At 29.8% G+C, this 22,501-nt stretch overlaps 1 protein-coding gene across 2 annotated transcripts in view; it reads left to right on the forward strand.

Annotated features, from left to right (window-relative positions):
• The window catches only part of LOC129917769 (probable G-protein coupled receptor No18), a 162,793-nt gene that overhangs the window by 137,923 nt on the left and 2,369 nt on the right, over positions 1 to 22,501 (forward strand). The gene's annotated exons all lie outside the window — the stretch shown is intronic.

A 22,501-nucleotide genomic window follows, 5' to 3' on the forward strand; every position in this document is an offset into this window, starting at 1 on the left:
AAAAAGATTTTTAATCAGGTGTCACAAAATTTCAAAGGTGAATGTAGATGGGTTGGTAATTTTAGAATTTCGCGAATTGTAAATTTGTTTTTTACCTTGAATTTCAATCTCACCTAAGTTATGCACTGACAGAGTCGAAAAAGTTAATGAAGTTAAATTAAATAGAACAGTGATAAAATTAACGCCTGGAACGGGAGAAGAATTTTACATAGGTAACGGAAGTGTTTTGAATACCTACACCGTCTTTGACTATTTTTTTTTAAAGATGAAGTGAAAAACCAAGATTGATTTTTTCTCTTTTTCCTGGGAATGAAACTCTTTGATGGCTTCTACATCCATGGTCCACAAGTTTTAATGAAGACTCACTACATTTTGGTTGTGGTTGTGAGATTTTGAAGAAAAATGTTTTAGAATAAATCAATGGCAACTGAGGTAGGTTGTTTGTATATGGAAACAAAAGTTTCTTACTTTTCTGGGCTATTTAAAAGTTCGAGAATGATGCCTAACTCATTTTTTTTATGTTTAAGGTCATTACCGCCTTCATAAACAAATCTTTCAGAAAAGACGGTGTTCTTGGGTGATAGGGTCTCCTTGTACCACTTGTTGCAGATAATTTAAAAAAGATACCCATAAGTTCTGAATTTTAAAATGCAATAGAAAAAATAAAGGTGAGTAATGCGTTCCACATTCGTAAAACGTGTTTGAAAATAGAACATCTCTAGTTTATGGTACGTCCGAACTACGACGATCGGTGGACCCACCAAAATTAAAAATCCTTGTGATATACTTACTTTATACACGTAAAATCAAAATCGAGGTACTCGTATGTTTAGTAGTTTAATTTTCTGCAAACTCACCTTTTATTTAAAAAATCGATTTTGTTATCTGTCACAACAGCATAGAATTTGTTGGCCTATCCAATACGACTTTAACAGTTCCCCGAAGTTCTTGTTCACTTGTATCAGTTTGAACAAATAAACAAAGCAGTTTAAACTTGTTACACCTTAACACATTTTAATTTATCATGGCATGAAATTTTCCACAAAACAATAAATTACGAAAAACCTAAATTCACCACGTACCTCACATGAGCATTCAGCATTATAAAATACTTTAAAATAATTTGGGATTACACATTAGGTACATGAAGATACAATTTCTAGATATGTAAATAAAAAAAATAGTACGTATACGCCACAGTGTACGGGGACAACGTGCAAATAATGTGATTTACAAAAGTGTTAATAAATAAACAGAAACAGTCAGTTAACTGTCTGACGAATAAAGATATTAGGCTCATAAACAATCAGATAACATTTTTGAATTTTTCAATCAAGAAAGATCACCCAATTAGCTACTCTACAGAAAACAAAAAACAAAAAAATGTCAAATTCAAAAAATTCAAAATTAAACGTCATTTTTATTCATAATTAGGTCTGTTTAATGAATCTGATCGGCACAGAAAAGATCCGAAAAGTACAGGTTTGTGTGTTTCATGAAGGGAAACCTTACCCTTAACTGTTCTACAAACTGTCATTTTGTGTTTCATGAAGTTTTCCAGCACAGATTAGTTCAAGTTTTTCTGCTCCTACTTTTGAGGTAGAGCAAACGAGTGAGAAGTGTCAAACAGCAGTTGATTTGTTTTATTTTTACAAAAATATGAAGAAAAATTTAAAATGTGAAAAAATATTCTGATTAATTATAATTTATTTGAACGAAAAGTCATAACAAAAAAAATTATTTTAATTTTAAGTTTCAAAACTGATAGGCAAAAGTCAACCCTATAAAATAGGAAGGTGTACTTTTCTGATTTTTTTTGTTTTGACAGTTTTCAAGAATTTGTGCTGTTCTGATCTTTTCTGTTCCAGTTTTTCTTCATTAAACAGACCTATAATTGTTTTTGTTTTCTCGTATTCCGCTGTATATTTTTTATCAAATTTTTTTTCCAAACAGCTTTGACAATTGACATTTTTGTTGAGAATATTCCTTAGAATAATTTTTATTTGTCTCTGAAAGAAGCAGATAGGAATAAGAATATCTGACTGTTGAAAAATTGATTTTTTCTCTATCTGGGGAATAAGTACATACAAACTGACTGTTTAATTGACCATTGGCCGACAGCAAAAACAAATTTTTTTTAATTGTTTTTTTTTAACACAAAAATCTTAATTTTAGTTTTGAACATTAAAGTATTTTTTAACACTGATGTAATCGTCATTCGGACGAGTTCCAAAGTAATTAGCTTGATTTACTTCACTAAAAACAATTTTTTTATTAATAAAATTAACTCTAATTTTTTACTGTACTTTAGGGTGTCCGTTATTTCCCAAAGTGATGTTTTCGGGGGAGACACCCCCCAGATCGAAAGTTTAGGGCCAAAATAAGGGGAAATTATCAAAAAAAAACATTTTAAAAATATATGATTCAACTCGAGAGAAAAAAAATTTTATGTATGAGTTAAAAATTTCCCATACAAATTTGTATGGGGAAAGTATGACCTTAGAGGCACGGGTTAATGACCTCCAAAAAATTTGTTTTTGCTAAATTCCCCGTATTTAGGCCCTAAACTTTCGATCTGGGGGGTGTCACCCCCGAAAACATCACTTTGGGAAATAACGGACACCCTACTGTACATACATATAAGATAAGTGTTAAAATTCTTACATAGGTAATTGAAAGTTTTATTTTTTAAAAATTTATCATATTCACACTTGTCCTCTTCTCCCAGCCTCATTTCCTATCCCTCTCTTATTTCCTAAGTATTATGAAATAGTAAAATATAGATTTCCTTTGTAACAGATAACATTTCAAAACTTAAATAACCTCATTTTCGATTATATTTCCTGTTGATGGTGATTAAAAAAAAAAAAAACAAAAAACCACTAAACTTTATATATTCTCTCCAAAGGACATATTTTATTTTTATTATTCTCATATTCTATTTGTCTCATGTTTCATTCAATGACTGATTGAAATCGATTCATCAATCAAAATAATACCCACCCTCTATGCTTTCGATACATCATCAAATTACAAAAGGAAAAAAACTTTGAAAACACAACACATAGCACCACAATATTTTTTTTTTATTTCTTTTTTTTTTTTTTTTGCTTTTAAAAAGGAAACATACAACAAATGGACATATTTACTTGAGACAGATATAAATCTTTTTAAAAGCCGCCCAAGGTCAGGAAATACAAACATAAACTTACACATATTCTACGTCGTCGATAGAAAACAGGACATAGATTTAAACCCAATATTCTGTGTGTTCAGACTTTGGTCATAAAAAAAATATCGTCCAGTTTTTTTTTTATATTTACTTGTCATATTATAGCCATTAAAATATCAACACAATTTTCAACATACATAACACCGCAGGGTTTCCTTTTTGATTTTTGCTCAATAAAAGCAATACACAGACAACCCATCGATGATCAAGGAGGCGAATATTTATTCAAGTAAAAAAATCAAAATAAGAAAAAAAAAAATAAAGAAAATAAAAACAAGAGGAAACAAATTTATAAAAAGTTAAAACAAAAATGAAAGACATTCAGTTAACAATAACAATACAGTAGAGTCTTGATTTTGATGACCAAAGTTGAATCAGAAAAAAGTTTGAAAACAAGGTAAGGTAGTGTGAAAAAGTTTTGCAGATGTCCTTGAATAAGCTAATCCAACTCACTGTCGAATAGAGTTTTCAATTTTTCTATCCACTTTCGTTTTCAAAAATCATCTCAAACTACCTTATCATTTTTCTTGCAATACTTAAGCCTTCTAGACAATGTTAAGGATTTAAAAATTATATTAAAACTCAGGCAAGTGTTTAGGATATCCCAATCTTTCGATTTTGTTAAGTGGTAAAACAAACACTTAAACCAAAATTGTGCCAATAACATTTTAGTTGGAGAAGAAATGATAAGGTAGTTTGAAAAAGAGGTTTATTTGACAGTTTTTATTATTCAAAAAAACTCTTGTTCTTCTGTTCTGCTTTGAGAGACTCTACTGTTTTATAAACTTCACATACAGGATGATAAAGAATAAAGCGTGAAAACCCGTTTCCTTGCAAGTAAATTTTATCAAAGTCCTTTCTAGCTCCAGGCACTTCATACACAACCATAATAACATGTATGTCAAGCTCTGGTTGATTTTTATTTTATTTTATATTCTTATATGTTCTCGATCAATATGTGTGTGTGTGTGTGTACAACTAAAGAGACAAAATTGAAAGAAAATGTTTTAGATACTCAGTGGTGCCGTGAAATAACGCCGAGCGAAATAACGCCGAATTCCAAAATTCGGCGTTATTTCACTTTACAAAAGCGAAATAACGCCGAATTTCAACATTCGGCCTTATTGCGCTTTGTCAAAGTGAAATAACGCCGAGTCCCAAGTGAGAAATAAGGCCGAATGCTAGAAAAGTGAGCATAGAAGTGGACCTAAGTTAACCCGTATATTAAAATGCTAACCTTTTTTATTTTCAAAGGCATATAGGGCCCTAATTTATTAAGGCAGAATGGCCCCAATACCAATTTGGGACTTATGTCCATCCAATCGAGGTATATGTTCCAAAAAAGTTTTTTGTCTTATGTCCCTCTTATTTATTCATTAACAGATTAGTCTCAAGAAGGTACAAAAACATGTCGCAGGGACAAAAGGCCCAGGGATATAGCACCCACTTTTTATTTAAGGGAGTTATGTTCCACTTGAGTGGGTTGACATTTAATTTAAGAATTATATCCCACTTGAGTGGGACATAAGCTCCATATATTTTTCATTCAAGTGGGACATAAGCCCCACGCTTTTCGAAATATAAAACAATAATGAACAATTATAACTTTTGTTATATTTTATTCGCGTTTTGTTCCAGATTCTTTAAATGCAAAAGAAACTTTGAATAAGATAATGATAAGAAACAAATAGATCCCACCTGTTTTAATTGGTGGAAAGCAAAGCGAAAAATAAATTCTTACATAAGAATCTATTTAATTTTTGGAACCCAAACGCGAAGCGGAAAAAAATTTGCCCACGGGAGAATCAATTTTGAGGTGTGAAAATAAAAATTCGCGCGAATTTTTATTTTCACACCTCAAAATTGATTCTCCCGTGGGCAAATTTTTTTCCGCTTCGCGTTTGGGTTCCAAAAATTAAATAGATTCTTATGTAAGAATTCATTTTTCGCTTCGCGTTTGCCAAGTTATAACACAAACATATCTTTGTTGTTTGGTATACACATAAATAAAACAATAAAACCCAGGATACTTAGGTTTATAAACAGTGAAATATGTTTGGAGGCTGAGAGCATGCTGCTCTGCTGCAATCCCCTTGATTGGATACACTATTGAATCGGCTTATTTGACAATAAGGTGGAACATAAGTGCAAAATCGAATTATGTAACTATCCCAAATACAGTTATTCAGTTGGGAGATAATTTTATAAATTCTTTGTTAGTAAGACATAACGCCCATCCTTTATTTGTGGGTCTTTTGTCCAACCTGAGTTTGACATAAGCCCCACATTTAATTTGGAACTTATGTCTCACTCAAGCGGGACGTAAGCCCCACAAATAAATAGTGGCTGTTATTCCATGGGCCTTATGTCCCTGTGCCAAAAATATGGCATTTCAATACCAAACTTACTGCAGGTGGTTACATAGAAATTTTTCCTATGCTCCACTTAGCAGGATTTGCCTCACTGAAAAAGTGAAATAACGCCGAATCGGCGTAATTTCACTTTATCATTGTGAAATAAGGCCGAATGTTGAAATTCGGCGTTATTTCGCTTTTGTAAAGTGAAATAACGCCGAATTTTGGAATTCGGCGTTATTTCGCTCGGCGTTATTTCACGGCACCATACTCAGTGACCAGAAAAAAGGACCTCGACGTTATTATTTTTCCAGTCTGAACAAACAAGCTGTTTTTGAGTGTGCGACGATAGCAAAAATGGAAACATCGTCGTTGTATCGTATCGTAACGTGTGGGTCGTCGTTCGTCTAGCAAGTATCGTTTTTTTTTTTCTTAGCCGTGGGTGGAATTCCCGATGAAGATTCGCAACAACCAACGACGACCTGAATTTGCAAAAAAATTTAAATTGTAAATGTAAATATTGAATAGAAAAGAGTAGAGTGTAGTGTAGCTGGCGGGCTCTGATGGTAGATAGTAGAAAGGATGTTTGTTATGTGGAAATGGTTTGAATACATAAATCTTGATCGGAAAAGGAATACTCTAGTTAGCTGACATATTTTATTTTGCCTTGTCTTGCAAATGCATTTTAAAGCTTAAGCAAAGTCTTCGACCGAGAAGAATTATGGGCTATAAAATTTATAGTACGTATATTACTGGTGGATGGCAATTTTTAAGTATACGAATGGTTTTTTTTAACAAGAACTAGTGGGTGGAAAGTTTTAGTTGTATAAACTAGGAAAGACAGATTGCAATAAGGAGTCTTGTTGGTGCAATTTTATGTCTCCCGCGTGGGGTCTAGCTTTTGTATAAAAGTACTTCTTGAATTTAACGAGCTTGAATAAGCCTGTCTGCTTTACTTGGTGAGCCATTCTTTCTTGGAAAAAGTGAAACAGGTAATTGAGATGAATATTCAAGTTCTTGGGCTTCTGAAGTAGGAAATAATTCTGTTACCATCTGAGAACTATAATAAAATTATTATAGTTCTCTTGTCAACAAAATTAAACTTTTTTTTATTAAGGAAACCAAATTATACTTTTTTAAAGGATTTGGTACCCTGAACTTGAATCTGAAGTCAGAAAAATTCTATCACGTTTTTGAGATATTCCCGTTAGAAAAATCGAAAATGCTGATTTTTTTCAGTTTCGAGGTTATTTCTTAGAGCTCAGCACACAAAAAACCTATAGAATAGTATATCTTGGTTTCTGTAACAAAAACCTTGTAGGATAAAAGTTTTAAATCTGCCAGTCAGTTTGCTGTTTATAAAAAAGAATACAGAATATCTTTGGGAACCAACGTTTTTTGTCAGCAGCTGTTACTATAAAACCCCCTATGTCTCGAAAGAATTATGTTATGATTGCCATTAGTTAAAAAAGAAACTACCTTTAAAATACTTTAGATCAAAAAATTCAAATTATTTTCTAACATTACTTTTGAATCCTTTTTTGTTTGACTATTTTTTAATAAATTATCCTAAAACAAAGTCCACAAAAACATACAAATTTGCATTTAAAGTAAAGCTTTACCTAATCATTTACCGACAAAACAAAGAACCAATTTTTGAAAGCCAATGAATACTTTTATCATTTTTTAAGGTTCACAAACTTTAAAACCAATTAAACCACAAAAACCTAGACTTTTCCATTTATTTTATTTGTTGACCTTTGAAATTTACATGCAATAATTACCATCATTTTCTCATTCTTTTTTGAGGCCAAAAGATAGAATTTTCTACATAAATCATCACATAAAACTTATCATATTAAGGTTTAACCTTCTTGCTGAGTGAGTTAATTTCTTTATTACATTTTTTCTTTCTTTTTTTTCAAATAAAAAAGGTGTGAAAAATAAATACCACATTTTATATGATGATGAACCTTTTTTTTCACACATATTATTAAAAAAAGAAAAAAAAAATTAAAAGAAAATATTAAAATTCACCAGCGTCCTGATGAAAAACGTTTGAGATGTAAAAAAAAAAAAGAAATTGAAAAGGAAATTTTGCCTTTCATGTATTGCTCATTTAATATTTTTTTTTATGAATTTATGTAGGTACATGTACACATGTTTGGTTTGTTTGAATTTAATATGATTTTTCTATTTAAATTAATGAGAGAATTCTTTGATCATTTTCACAGCAAGTGAGTTTAAAGGAAATTTTTAAATAAAAGGTAATTATTTTTTAGGCGAAAACAATTATAAAGAAAAATATAAAATATTTAAAAACATGGCAGAATAGTATTACTTTTTAAATTTCTTAATTTAAACAAATAAAAGTTGATGGCTTATTCTGTAACTTTTTTTTAGAAATTATTTTCAAATTCAATCAAACTATGAAGTTATAAGAGATAAATAATATATAGTGGTGTAGAATAGGGTTGCCACAAAAAAGTTTTCATTTTACCAGTGGCAACACCAATAAATTCTTTTATGTTGGTGGTTGTATGTGTTTTCAGTGAGTCACTGTGGCGTATACATAACTTTTTGTTTCTATAGAAAAAACGTTTAATAAAATGTTGTCAAAGAAACTCTTTACCATAAGGAATGTTTCAAGACCGTTTCTATGGAAAACTTGAGGTAACAATCAGACATTTCGTATGTTAATGTATTTCTGTGATTATTTTTAAATTAAAATAAGTTCTCGATTAAGAAACAAAATTTGTTTGAAAAGATAAATACTCTATACACTGATTTTTTAGTAAACCTAACCGATTTCAAACAAAGTTTTTTTTTAACCCTGTAATCCAAGATCGTAAATTTTAGAATTATAATTATGTCAATCGACGTGCTATAATAAAACACGTATTTAAAAAAAAAATCAATATCTTCATTATTTACTTAGTTTATATTTCGAAATTTACGGAGTAAATAAATAAGTTTTAAATAATTTATATAAATGCAAAAATTAAAACAAAATCTATCTAATATTTATTTTTAGGAACTTTCCTAAAATCCTGAAATAAAACCCCGTTAGTTAATGCAGGAAAAATATATTTTCTAATTTTCGTAGTTTTTACAAAAATTTGTTTATTTTCCAACAAAGCCGAAATTTCAACATTAACTGCCAATTAAAAACTTTTGGTGGCATTTATTAGAAATTTGGTGTACTACATATTTCGATAAAGTTCATTTATTCATTCGAATAAAAACTATCGAATAAAACTATCGAATAAAACTATCGAATAAAAATTATCGAATAAACTATCGAATAAAAACTATCGTATAAAAAAACTATTCAAATGAAAAAACTATCGTTTAAGAAAACTATTTGAATGAAAAATTATTCTATACTATTCGAATGAAAATAGTAACTTAATGAATGAATGATTTAAAACTATCGAATGAATGAATATTTTACAACTATCGATAGTTTGATAGTTTTTATTCGATAGTTCCCATCACCACTTCTCGCATCGAGAAATTGTGAAACAAAAATTCCAAACGTTTGTCTACTTATAGTTTTAAGTAAGATTTCCATATGCTCGGTGGTCTGAAGGAAGAGTACACGGACGGGCGGGCGAGAGCATTGTATATATATTTCTATAGCACTATCATGAAGTCGAATTTAGTATTAGTTCAGGTCGCCACTTTTTTGAGGTGGCGCTCAGTGTGTTTTTTGTTTCATATAAATTCTGCTTTTTCAAGTAACCACTAGAGTTCCTAAGATCGTTTCACTTCATGATAGTACAATGGAAATATATATACAATGGGCGAGAGTACCAAGTTCAAGTCCAAGTTGCGGCCATTGCATTTTTAATTCTTTTTTAATTTTTTTTATAACTGTAGTGAAACAAAAATAAATAAATATAGACACTTTTTTTTGTTTTGTTTTTATGTAAAAAGAACTGCCCATTCGTACCAAAACTGGGGAGAATGTGAAGTGAAACAAATTGTATGGAGTGCGAATGATCTGCGAATGATCACTAAAAGCAAAATATTCGCAAATGATTGAAACTGTCAATCGTTTAAAAAAGACGAACTGGAGATAATAATTGAACAGACTTTCCAAAAATACAAAATGCTAAAAAGTGGATCGTGCAACTCTATCTGTCTGTTTGTCAGTCTGTTGTTTCTATCTTGAAGTCCACTTTAACCAATGGAACGATTTTCTTAGTTATGAGTTTTGTGAGATTTTCTATGTAGAGGCGAGATTGAAATTTTACTTTCAAGGCCAAAATTTAAAATTTAGAAACAATACAAAAAAAAACATACTTTTCCCAAAAATGGATCTAACGGTTTTAATTAAAATTTTGTATACAAAAGTTTTCTACTAAAATTGAAATGTAAAAATAGCAAAATTTAGGGCCGGTTTGTTCACATTCGATTATCTTTTAATCAAGTATTTTTATATGGAATAATCTTTGATTAAAAGATAAATCGACTGTGAACAAACTGGCCCTTAAGAAAAGACAATTTTTGATTTACAAAAAACGTCTCTAACGATTTTAATTTTTTTTTTTGTTTAGTTTTATGTTTAGGCCCTGTTGTCCTTATATTCGAGCCCTTCCTTCCATTGTATTGCAATAGAGCTTACAGCAAATCTCTATTAATTTTTGTTCCAAGCCTTATTTGAGACAATATTGGTTTGTTTGTGTACCTTGAGTAATTGTTGATAAAATTAAAAAAGCAAATATTTTTTGTATCCTATTCGTTCACAGTATTAAAAAAATATCTATAATGCATGATTTTTTTTGTTGGCACTTACGATAAATTGACGGAAAGGTTTTGATATGCCCAAATTACAACAATTCTGGCAATTTTATTTTCATACGAAAAAAAAAAAACAGATTGTAATGATCCTAGATAGTTTCTAATGAGTACCTAATTTTCTTTGTAAATGTTTCTAAAATTACCGTCAAAAATCATAGGTTTGAGTTTTGTTTACTTTTACTTCAAGCTTACACGGGATTGGATATATTAGTGTTTTATCAAAATTGTAAATATTTTTCTGATCCCAGAATATAGAAACGTGATGAAATATTTTTGTTCATATCAAAACACAAAAAAGATGGTAATTGTGGTGTACACGCAACATTTCTTAACACATTATTTTTTAAAAATGGTCACTGTGGCGTATTCGCATTATTTTTTTTTTAATACAATTAATTAATATGGCTTTTGGCTTTAGTTCTAATTGTCACCGCTGCGCTCTGACAAAGAACGGCTTCTTGTCACAAAAAAATATATAGGAACTGAATGTCATGTCAAGTAAATATTAAAAGTTTTAAACAAATGACGATTAAATTAAAATTAAATAATGACTACTAACGCTTGAATAAATCTACAAAAACAGACCTAAAATTTAGCTTAAACCCACTATTGGCTGATACTCTAGTATGAACAAAAAAAAAACACAATTTCGCTTTAATTTTATCAAAAATTTCAGTCAGTCACGCAACTGTCCACTCAACCATTTGTGTGAATTTATAAGTACAGGATATATTTTCTTTAAAAGTGCCACTTATAATGTCAGCCTTGTCGCATTAAAAAAAAAAAAAACAAAAATTCATAAAAAATCTTCTACCGCGCACAACAATAAAAAAAAAAGCAATAATATAGGTGACACTTAATTTTATTTATATCCCCCAGCAGGGCGGATATATACTTATACTTGACAGTCTTGACACCTCCTGCAATTGCTGGTTTACTTGTACTCTCTTCGTCTACTGCCCTACCAACTGCTGCTCTTTTGTTAACCAAGTACTAAAAGCAAAACAATTTCATACTTCCGTAAACAGTTCAAAGTGAGGGTTCACGATGACTTGGTTCATCCAGAGTATATATGCACCAAACACTTATATAGTAGAGACCGCCTTTTTCAAAATGGTACACTTCTTTTGAAAACATTGAAAAGTGACATACAAGTGTCACCTAAGTGAGTGACTTTTCTTTGGAGTACACACAACAAAGTGCAGTGTGAATTCTTATTAAAAACAACAACAACAAAAAAGAACAGCATCCAGTGGAACAAGAAGAAGTAGAAAAAAATTTCAAGAAGAAAAATAAATTTCCTTCAACCACGTACTCGTATAAGACTCCTATAACCACCATATAATAAACCAGAAAGCGAGAACATACAATTCATATAATTGACAGTACATCCACATTCGTTTCCGACCAAACGCGACATGACATCAAAATTTCGAACACGCTCACTCTCGCTGTGCAGACATCAAATTTGTTTTAGCTTGAGATCCGTTTCCCAGTTAGCAGGAGCCAGGAAAACGGAAGCGACCCGGAATCCTTGCCATTTGTCTCTCTCTCATTTAGAAAAAGAAATAATTTTTCCTCCGTCAAAGACGACGACAACGACAACGTTGACGACGACGTTTTTGGTGCGATGACATAGCAAGGACATAACAAAAAAAAATTACACATCCATAAACTTGTCGTCGAGATGAGATTGAAGAACGCCTGACGTTAAGTGCCTTAGCTGGAGGCATGTTTGCGGGCTTTATGTATATGGTTGGCGGGCGGAAAAGACATGTTTCGTGTAATACAGTTATAAAAACGAAGATGTCAGTACTATAAATGACACCCTAACGCCATACCACCAAACAGAGTTGCCTACCTCCTATTTTTTGTCCTTTCCACTAATGCCTATAAGGGGAAGTACCTACTGCCTGAAGAAATAATATACCCACGGAGTAGCTATGAAGTGCAAATGGCTTCATGTCGGGACTAAATTACATCAACATTACATTACATGATGGGTTCGCACCGTTAGGAGAGTCCTACATACAGAAAAAAAAACTGTTAGCGACGCATGTCGTTCTGTCATTTGCCTTAAATGCCTGCAATCTTTCTATGTTTCATTCGCATCGCATCGCAATGCTGTTAGCTTTTTTTCTCACCGCCGCGCCACGAGAATGGTTTGGATTATGTGAGTGTTGCTGTTAAAATCATTGAACTTTAACTGTAGCCATTATACTCTCGTTTGCAGGTTATAAGACCTGCAAAAGCGATGTCGTGTAATATGACAGTTTACCCGTTAGCTGTCATTACTCTCTTTGACATAACACCCTCCTGATGGTTGTGTATGATATAATAATAATTGGCTTCATGCGACTTTGATGATTGTTCAATATGCGAACACATGTAACTCTGTAATGTTACAAAATCAAATCAAAGTGCTTTTACACTTTCAAGGTATGTTTGTCTGGTGTCAACATATTGATGGATAACTGTCATCAACAGAATTCATTGACATGAATATCAAGAGAGAGATATTTCTTTTCCTTCAGGTGATGGCATGAAATAGTTTTTTTTTTCTTTTTAGGAAATTGAATGTTTTCATGTTTATCATACGTGTATCAGTCTCATCTTACAAATAAATTTTTGTTTTGATGTTTGAAAATTGAAAAACTGTCAAATGTGTCAATCTGTCAAATATAAATGAAAAGACGGTGCACACATGAACCAAAAAATAAATAAAACTTCATATTCATAGGCAAAAACTAATGTTGTCATGTAAATTTAAAATAAAAAAGTATATTGAATTGAAATTCGTAGAAAATTTTTGACAAGTACCTTTGTCTAATTTTGAAAAAAAAAAAAAAGGTATCGAAACTAACCAAAACATGGCAATTTCGATTTTTCAGAATCATTTTCAATAATCTCTTGCTCCCAGGTTTGTAAAATGAAAAATGTGTTTATATAGAAAAACCAAAAAAAAAAAAACAGGTGGCAATCTAAATAAAATAAGGGTAGCTTTGGTGTCCCTTCAGATTCACGTGTTGACAAGAAAGAAAGATAAATTACTTTCTGACGAAGAGAATAAATGGGTAGAACAAAGATAACGAGATTCAAGAATATTTCAAGAGGAAATAACTACACGTGCGAAATTCTTTACAGATAATGAACACCAGATTGACAAGTAAGATGATTTTATTGGTTTTACTCTTTTTTTTCGATTGGAAAATGTATAGGAATGCTTAAAAGTTGTTTGAAAAGATAGTGAGTGAAATCTATTCAAAACTTATTCAGCACAATGGTGTTATGGAGATCACTTTTAGCGTCTTAAAATTGCACGGTTTTCTGCTTAGAAATTTAATCGAAGAATTCTTGGAAAGACAATTTTTGGATTAACTATTCTTCGAATAAGAATCTTTCGGTTAGCAATTTATTGAATTTAAAAAAGAAATCCTGGGCCATCAATTTGAGGTACTAATAGTTCTTTCGTTAGAATGTAATTCGACAAATTTTTAGTTAGGAAAAAATTGATATTCGAAAAATTGCTTGCAACAGAATTTCACTAACATCATCGATTGTCACATCATGCATTTGATAGTGAAAAAAAAATCATAGCAATGGAATTCGCGACAAAGTACTTAAAGGAAAGTTCAAAGGTGATGCATTGCAATGACTTCAACTAATAAATTAATCGAGTATAAACGAACTCAACTTCCATTTCGCCATAACAATCAATAAGTCAAAAGCCCAGTCCTTGATTGGTTTTAGCCTTAAACTAGAAAATCAATGTTTCTCGGATTTTCAATTAAGCGTGTAGCATTCATGTTCACGTTTCGACAGCGAAACAATAAATGTCACATATCGCAAAGTCTTTCAATTTAAAACAATCGACTCGAATGGAAGCAATTGAGAAAATAGTTTAAAATAAAGTGAACCAACAATGCTTTGCGAATAATTTCGCATCGCTTCAATAAAGTCTAAGCGTTGCTGACACGTTGTAGGGCATTCAAAGGAAACGAATTGAATGATTGATGATGATGACTTTTGATGTGATGTATCAAAGATTGAAGTATTTCTGGTCATAATGTTAAGGTCGGAAGCGGGTCAAAATTCTGACTTCAAAATTCTGCTTTTTTTCAAGAAAATTCTGTTTATAAAAATTCTGCTTTTTAAAATTCTACTTTTCAAAATTTGCCAGAATTTATTTGAAGAAAAAAATTCATCTAATTCTATTTTTGTCATATCATATGCGTTTACTAACCAAAAATAAACCTCATTAATGTTATTTAAGTTTGGTACTTTCCTAACTGATTTTCTTATAAATCAGATCTATATACCGTTGAGGCATTGAAAACTAATTAGAAACGATGTTGTGTGATAAAGAATATTCGTTTTCTTATTCAATTTTTTGAACATTAATTTTTTTTTTTGATTAATTAAAAAATGTTCAATTTATTATTTTTCGAAGTACCTAAATATTTACCATCAAAAACCTCTCAATATTTTTAAATTTATTGATTTATCAAAAAAAAATTAATATTACAAAAATTGCCATAGTACTCGTAAGGAAGTAATCTCAAATAAGCAGCAAATTTTGAGAGATGATGATTTTACAAAATTTTGCAAAAAATTAAAAAAGGGTTTGGAAAATGTTAAAAAGCGCGCGCTTTCAAAAACAGAATTTTAAAAAGCAGAATTTTGACCCCAACCCGGTCTTATCAAAAACCTTTCACCGGCATTAAACAGTTTTTGCTGGCTTTCAAACAGATTTCACTGGCGTTAAACGGCTTAAACCAGCAATAAAACAGTTTTCACTGGCAATCAAACCATTTGTTACAGAAATTCATGCTTTTAATTTGTGTAGGTATTCTCTTAATAATTCAGAAATTTGAGGTGAACTGAATTTTGATATACACTTTTATTAGGTGGTTGCAATGAAGATGTGGAAAATCGACATCGATATCGTGTCAGCTAAAAAAGTTATGAAGGTCAAAAGGTCACAAAAATCAGTTTTTTACCATTAACTCCTGACCTTTTGTTCGGAGGTTAACAAAGATCATTATAAAAATACAAAAACATTTTTTAAGGAAGTCTTTTTTAGACTAAAAATACCATTATTTGTTGTATAAATTCAATCAGCATTTCATTTTCTAATCCCTTTAAATTAAAATCAATTTACTAAAAATAGAAAAATATCTGTTACAATATTTTCAACAAACAATTATTATAACCATGACAAACAATCAAAAAAAACATCATTCTTTTCATATTCCCAGAAGTCGTAATACAAACAAATAACAACCCACATCCCAATTCGATTAAATTCAACGACTTTTGGTCAAAAACTTGAAAACAATACCCAACTACCGAACCGTATCCTGTCACAGAGATGAAAAAAATTGCAAAATCAATTTGACATTAAAGCACGAAAAGAAAAAAAAATAATCAAAAAGAAAAAAAAATCTGCCGTCATCATCAAGCTCTTCGGTTTCTCTCTCATTTTTTGTCGAATTTCATCCGGTTGCCAGGTTCATTCAACGCGGACAAAAATAAAATTTGAAATCCGCCATAGCCATCAAAAGAGAAAGGTAGTAGCTCCAGGTGCTTCATACAAACGTTAAAGTAATTTGTGTTGGTTATGAGCACTTGACAAAGATTAAAATCCAAAAAAAAAAGTCCTTGACGTTATTTCTGTAAGGACGAAAAAAAATTCCACTGAATGCAATTTGAGTATTATTCGTTGGGATCAGATCTGCGTTTTCAAAATTGAATCATTTGTCATTCATTTCAGGAAAAAAGGGTTTTTTTGTTTTTTTTTTTTGTTAAATTAATATTACTTTTAGTTTCACAGCTTCACAGCATTTTTAAATCCTTTAGGACTCTATGTTACCTGTTTTAATTTTCCATGTTACCTATGGAGTCAAAAAAAAAAACAAATAAATTTGACAGTACAATGAATATAAATGGTTTGTTTTGATATTTAATACGAATTTAAAAAAAAAATACACCAAAAAGGACCCCCATAATACCCATGGAAAACAAGAGTTTCTTTTTTGTTTTTTTATGTTTTATTTTTTTGTCCTTTGGGTATATTTGTTTGGACATCAAGAAGTAGGTTGCTCAGAGAAAATGAAAGAAAAATAAAAAATTCAATGGGATCGACAAACAAGGTGCTTTCGGGCATACAAATTAATTCGAATGCTATAAATAACTGTCAACCAATAAATCTATCTTCGGTGGTTATTTTTTTATATTTTTTTTCATTCTTTTTCGATTCTATTGTTAAATCCTAAGAGAGTTGTTGGTTTTGTTTTTTTTGTATCACTTTTCTCGGAAGTTGAAGGAAAATTTTTCCTTATTTTTTAAAGTTCGATGAAATGTTGACTGTTGTTTAATATTGACTGGTAAAACTGTCATAAAAGGTTATACTCAACTTTTAAGGAACAAATGATGTCAGTTTTTTAACTTTTGAAAATTTAATTCTTAAGAATATGGGTCAAAAAATCAGCAAGAATATTTCAAGTTTATTTTGTTAGACGGAATTTGGTTGTTAACTATTTGGAATTTATGTAGAAATTGTTATTGAAAAGATTTTGTAAGTTATTGTTCACTTCTGTGAAATTACCGACAATGTTTAAATTTCTAAAATAAACTATCAAGAAATTGGACTTTATTAAGATAAATCATAAGGATATTCTTAGAATTAAGATACATTCTATGGCAGGACTTTTCTATAAGTTTTAAAAATTATGATGAAATTTTATAATGAATAGAATATAAAGTTACAGATAAATTTAATTGAGGAGTGAGAATTAATTTAAAGTTTTACAATTTACAAAAAATGTTTGTTCATGTTGTATATAGGAAGTCTTATCTATTGTATTGAATCTTAGAAATTTATAATGATGAAAAGTAATTTTGCTTATTTTTAAGTTACTATTATAACAATTGAATCATTTATTTTCAAAACATGATAAGTCCACTTTTTTTCAAAATTCGTTTTTTTGACTAAATTTGTACTCCAGGGATAACCACGTCTGTCTTCAAAATATGAAGTATCTACTCCAACTATATCAGATTTTACAGCTACGCGAAATATTTTTTTAGTATCAAAAACAGAATAAGTCCCGGACTTATCATCTTTTGAAAATAAACAACAGCTTCTTTTTGTGTAAATGCTATATTCGACTAATGATTGAAAATCTTAAGTTTAAAGCTACTTTAAAGTTAAATAAGTAGTCCGGACATTGTATTTTAATCTGAAATACAATTGTTTGATAGACTGGGGCTAAAAGCAAAATTGTATATCCATTTTAAAACTAATTTCACATCCGTTTATTTTCAAAGTATGATAAGTCCAAAAGCGTTTTTATTTTTTATCTTTTGAACTATCGCTCCAAAAATTAAAAACCAAACGGTATTTTGTAGCTAGAGCTCTACAGAATATATTTTTTATAAATTTTGCTACGCATATCAAAAGAAAATAGAACGTTTTTTTCTTCTCCTAAAAAATTAAAAATCATGGACTTATCATGTTTTGCAAATAAATAATTCAATTATGGCTGTGTTACTTTGGGCACATTTATTTACTTCTTGGTACTTAAAGATGCTTTGAACTACTTTTTTAATAGAGATATAACAGCTTAAAGCTACTTTAAGTATTAAACAGTAGATAAACGCAGATTTTGATGTCATGAGAAAAGAAAAAAGACAAAGGACTTCCAACTAAAATAGTAGCATGCGCCAATATCCCAGTAAGGACTGTTGCTCTGAAGCAGCAATATTTTGCATTACCTGTATAAAAAATAACTACGTTACCAAGATGAACCACAATATTACTTGAACTAACTTTCAGGCTAATTTCCAACTATAATCTTCGAGGTAATTTTTTGAATGTAGTTACTGTACCAGATTTTTGCACCACGGCTTTCTGTAACTTTTGTATTGTGTTTTCATTTCGTCTTTTTAATAAACTTCCCCAGTCTATAAGATCCATAACAATTTCTGGAATATTTTTAAAACGCATGAAACAATGGCTTTTTAATTTTGATTACCTAAATATTGAATCACTTTTCACCGATATTTTGGTTTAATAGAGAGTTTATCACTACATATTTCTTTTCGTTTAGCTTTTATTAAATTTTATTTGGAGAATATACAAATTTCTAAAACATTACTTTTTTTCTAGTTCTGTTAAATTAATTATAGAAATGTTAATTTTGTATGTATTTTTATAGATTTTTATTAATTGAATTCATTAATTTATACTTTGGGTCACCCCACCCTCATTAATCTTTTGAATTTGTTAAGCCTATTGAAGTGGCATTTAACACTATTTTTAATGCTTTATTGTATCAAAAAATACAAAATGTCATTATTATTTCGATAATTATTAATTATTTATCTTTATTATAATGTATTTGAATTTTAAGCGAAATAAAATATACTCTATACTCTATACAATGTTGTAAAAAAATGAGTTTTTAGATAAATTCTAATCCCAGTAGTTAGATACCTACTTATTTCACATAATATTTAAATAAATACAAAAATATTTGGCACTATGTTTCCCGCATGGTGAAATTAAATGTTACTTGCCCTGCCTTACCATGTGAAAAATAAGTAAAATTTACTAAAGTTTAATTTAATTCTATAATATTTTATTCGGCTTGTTGAAACTTTTTAAACAAATGATAGCCATGAAGCCATCATCAGGAAAAAAGGCTTCACGAATAATTAATAAATTCACAGTCTCTGAAAGAGGTGCGAGTGTTTATTGTGTTACAGCTGAGTTACCGACATTGACAAAATTTGTGTTATTGCTATTCTTATACAGAGTTTTAAGGTAACAGTTTTGCCAGTGATATTATTTATGCTTTTTTTCAATTAAATTTCTATTTACTACATTAATAGATATTCACAATGGCTTTACTGCGTTACTTTAAAGAAGTAACGCAGCGGTCTTATTAATAACGCAGATGTTTTACTATTATGCAAAAACATAGAAAAACTTAGTATATAAACTCTTCCAGGTCGAATACAAGCTAGTTAATTAATTATTTCACTAATGCGTTAGTAACTTGAAGGTATTAAAGTCATACTATGTTGCTTTAAATCTTTTATTTCTTATTTTGTTTTCCAATCTAGTAGTAACAGTAGGTTAAATGACGAAAAAAATTCAGTTTTTGAACCTTGTCAGCTTATAAATTCTAGGTGGTTTAACCAAACCACATGTTTTATACATTTTTGAAAAGGTCTATATTCTATGTCTTCTATTCAAAACTGTAAGAAAATCTAAAATGGGTCCAAATTTAACGAAGCTAGATTCATTGGATTTTCAATGGGTGAAGGTCCAAAAAAAACCGTCTTTTGCCCCTAACTCCAGATTTTGGGGGTGTTACGAAGTTTTTAAATAACGTTTCGTAATCAGTGCAACTAGATCTACAAATCGTGATAGGTCTCCGCCCGTGTATCTTTCGAGTGTAACACAGTGTTATACATAATGAAGAATTCACAGCAAAAATGGCACATGTCCATTTTGAGTCAAAAATAAACTAATGATGAGGTCTTGCAGTATTTATTAAACACTATCTGATGGCATCCTTACTTTTACAAAACAAATTTAAATCTTGCTAGAAAAATAAATAATTTATGTGCCTTTATTACTTAGTTGTATTCAGAGCAAAGTTTTAAACTGGGTTTTTCGGAATGATATGGAATGGACCTGAGCTGTTTCTAAATAAAGTAACGCAGTTTTTAGAGGAATATTCAAATTATTATAAAACGCTCTGAAAATGAAATCGATATTATACTTTCCCTGTATTAATTACAGGCTTATTCCTAAACAAGCAAATATAAGATTCATGGAGATCTTTTCAATGATATTGGTCACTATGTGTTACACCAATAAAAAGGAGGCAATTATCCCTTCTCCATTATTATTTTCAAACAAAAACATGATTTTGTTTTCTTCGAAATTGGTATTGCAAACAAATTAAATAGAAGTTCTTAGAATTTATTTAGTAATTTTTCCTCGAAATAGATTCATCGATGAAATCCCAAAAATCGATATTAAAAATTTCCAATAAGCAGTATATTTTTAACAAAACTACAACTCAATCATCCTATACACCAATAAATTGGCTAAATTATTTAATCTGATTAAGGTTCTCTGTTTCGTATAAAATTGAACTCCTAGAATTTATTACACAAAAGTACTTATATTACCACCAGCAATATAGCAACAGGATCATAAAATATATATTTTATAAAAATAGAATTTCTACTAGAAACTTCAATAAAGTTAAAGTGGCTTAATTTGACTTATACAGCTATTTTTGTTTGAAAAACCATAACAAGGCGAATATAATTTATTCGTTTTATTTCATAGTTCATTTAACACAAACTATTACATACATAATAATATCATCAATGTTGAGTATACATTTCCATATACTTGTATCTCAACAACTCTGCCAATAGTAGTTTGCAAATTGTATGTATATTTCAGTTTTCCACAGAATATTTTTATTCATTTCATGATACTTTTTTGAATTTGTTACATCCCATTGAACATTGAAATAAAGCCAAAATTCTGCAAGTGGATTTGTATTTTACGGTACATTAAATTTGGATTTAAGTGAGTTTGAGTGTTGTGAGTGTGATTGTATTTATTATTTTCTGTTTTGTGTTTTTTGGATTAAAAACAGTTGTTTTCCATTTACATAATAAACCCATATTCTAATTAAAAAATATAAAAACAATAGATTTAATTTGTTTTCTGTGTTTAATCAGTTTTCAATTTTTCAAATGGACCTCTTTCTTTGGCATACCTTGAATGTTATTGACCTTAATGATAACATAAAATGTTAAATTGAATTTAAATTCAACTAAACCTAGGTTAACCGATTAAATAAAATGGACGACTATTAGGTCACAAATAACTGAATCTATAGCAACGGTCATTTTTTGTATTTGCTCTATAATATGGCAAAACCACAGCATTACGATGAAAGAGAAATCCAAAAAAGTGTTTTTTTTTATATTCGTACGTCCTCCACATTTTTTTTTTGAAAATCAGTAACGTTAGGTACGTTTTAAAAGGACCAATTTTTGTATTTTCTGACTTTCTCACAAAAGACAAGTTCAAAGCTCTTTATATCGCTTTAATGTTATGAAAATAAAAAAAAATCTAATCCTTTTTTTGTAAAAAAGGACATTTTGAAATTTTTGAAAAAGGAAATAAATTTTTCCCAAAAAATTATTTACAAAAAAAAATCAAACGACTCTAACGATTAAATTTATATCATTATAGATACTAACATTACCTGGCATACAATTGTTTTTATGATTGCTGACTTTCTCTTAGAAACTTAACCGATTTTCACAAAACATTTTGCACGAAAGTGTTTTAGTAATCTTCATTGAAATATTTTCAAAAATATCAGTTTTCAAAAATATCTATCTATTTAAAAAATATTTTTTTTTAAATAACTTTTTTTTTAATGGATTAATGAATTTTATTTGCTTTAATGTGAATAATAAATTCTTAATATTTTTTTAAATTTGTAGGTACAAGAAAATATTTATTTTTTTTTTTTTTTTTCCAAAAAATAAAATGTCCAAAAATTATGTAAGCCCATTTTCATGCGATGCAATTTAGATAAGGCGGAGCAAAAGGAAAGAGAATCTTTAAACTTTGCCGATTTTATAATTCACAAATATCTGGAATTTTCTTAACTTCGGAAGCAGATATATTTGGATCAAAGTCTCAAAACAAGTTTTGGTTGAAAGATATGAGTACCTAGTGAACAGACCTGCTATGAATTTAGGTATCAAAACTACAAATCTATTTTTGATCCTTTTTCCAGAAAAATCCAAGGTTAACCCCTAGCCGAAAAAAATAAAGGTCTCTGTAAGCTCTATTCATAATTGAACCCCAAAAGTTTCCTTGAGCCTTGGGAACTGAGTTATTTGCACTCGAAATATTCTTTTTTCTTAAATTCTGAAGTTGACATCTTCGGTTCAAAGCCTCGAAAAAAGTCTGTACTTATACAAAGATATGAATTTAACTGAATTTAACTCTTTTTATGAATTCTTAGTGAACAGGCATGTAAATTTAGGTACA

Source organism: Episyrphus balteatus, chromosome 4 (assembly GCF_945859705.1).
Source record: "Episyrphus balteatus chromosome 4, idEpiBalt1.1, whole genome shotgun sequence".
Lineage (NCBI taxonomy): Eukaryota > Metazoa > Arthropoda > Insecta > Diptera > Syrphidae > Episyrphus > Episyrphus balteatus.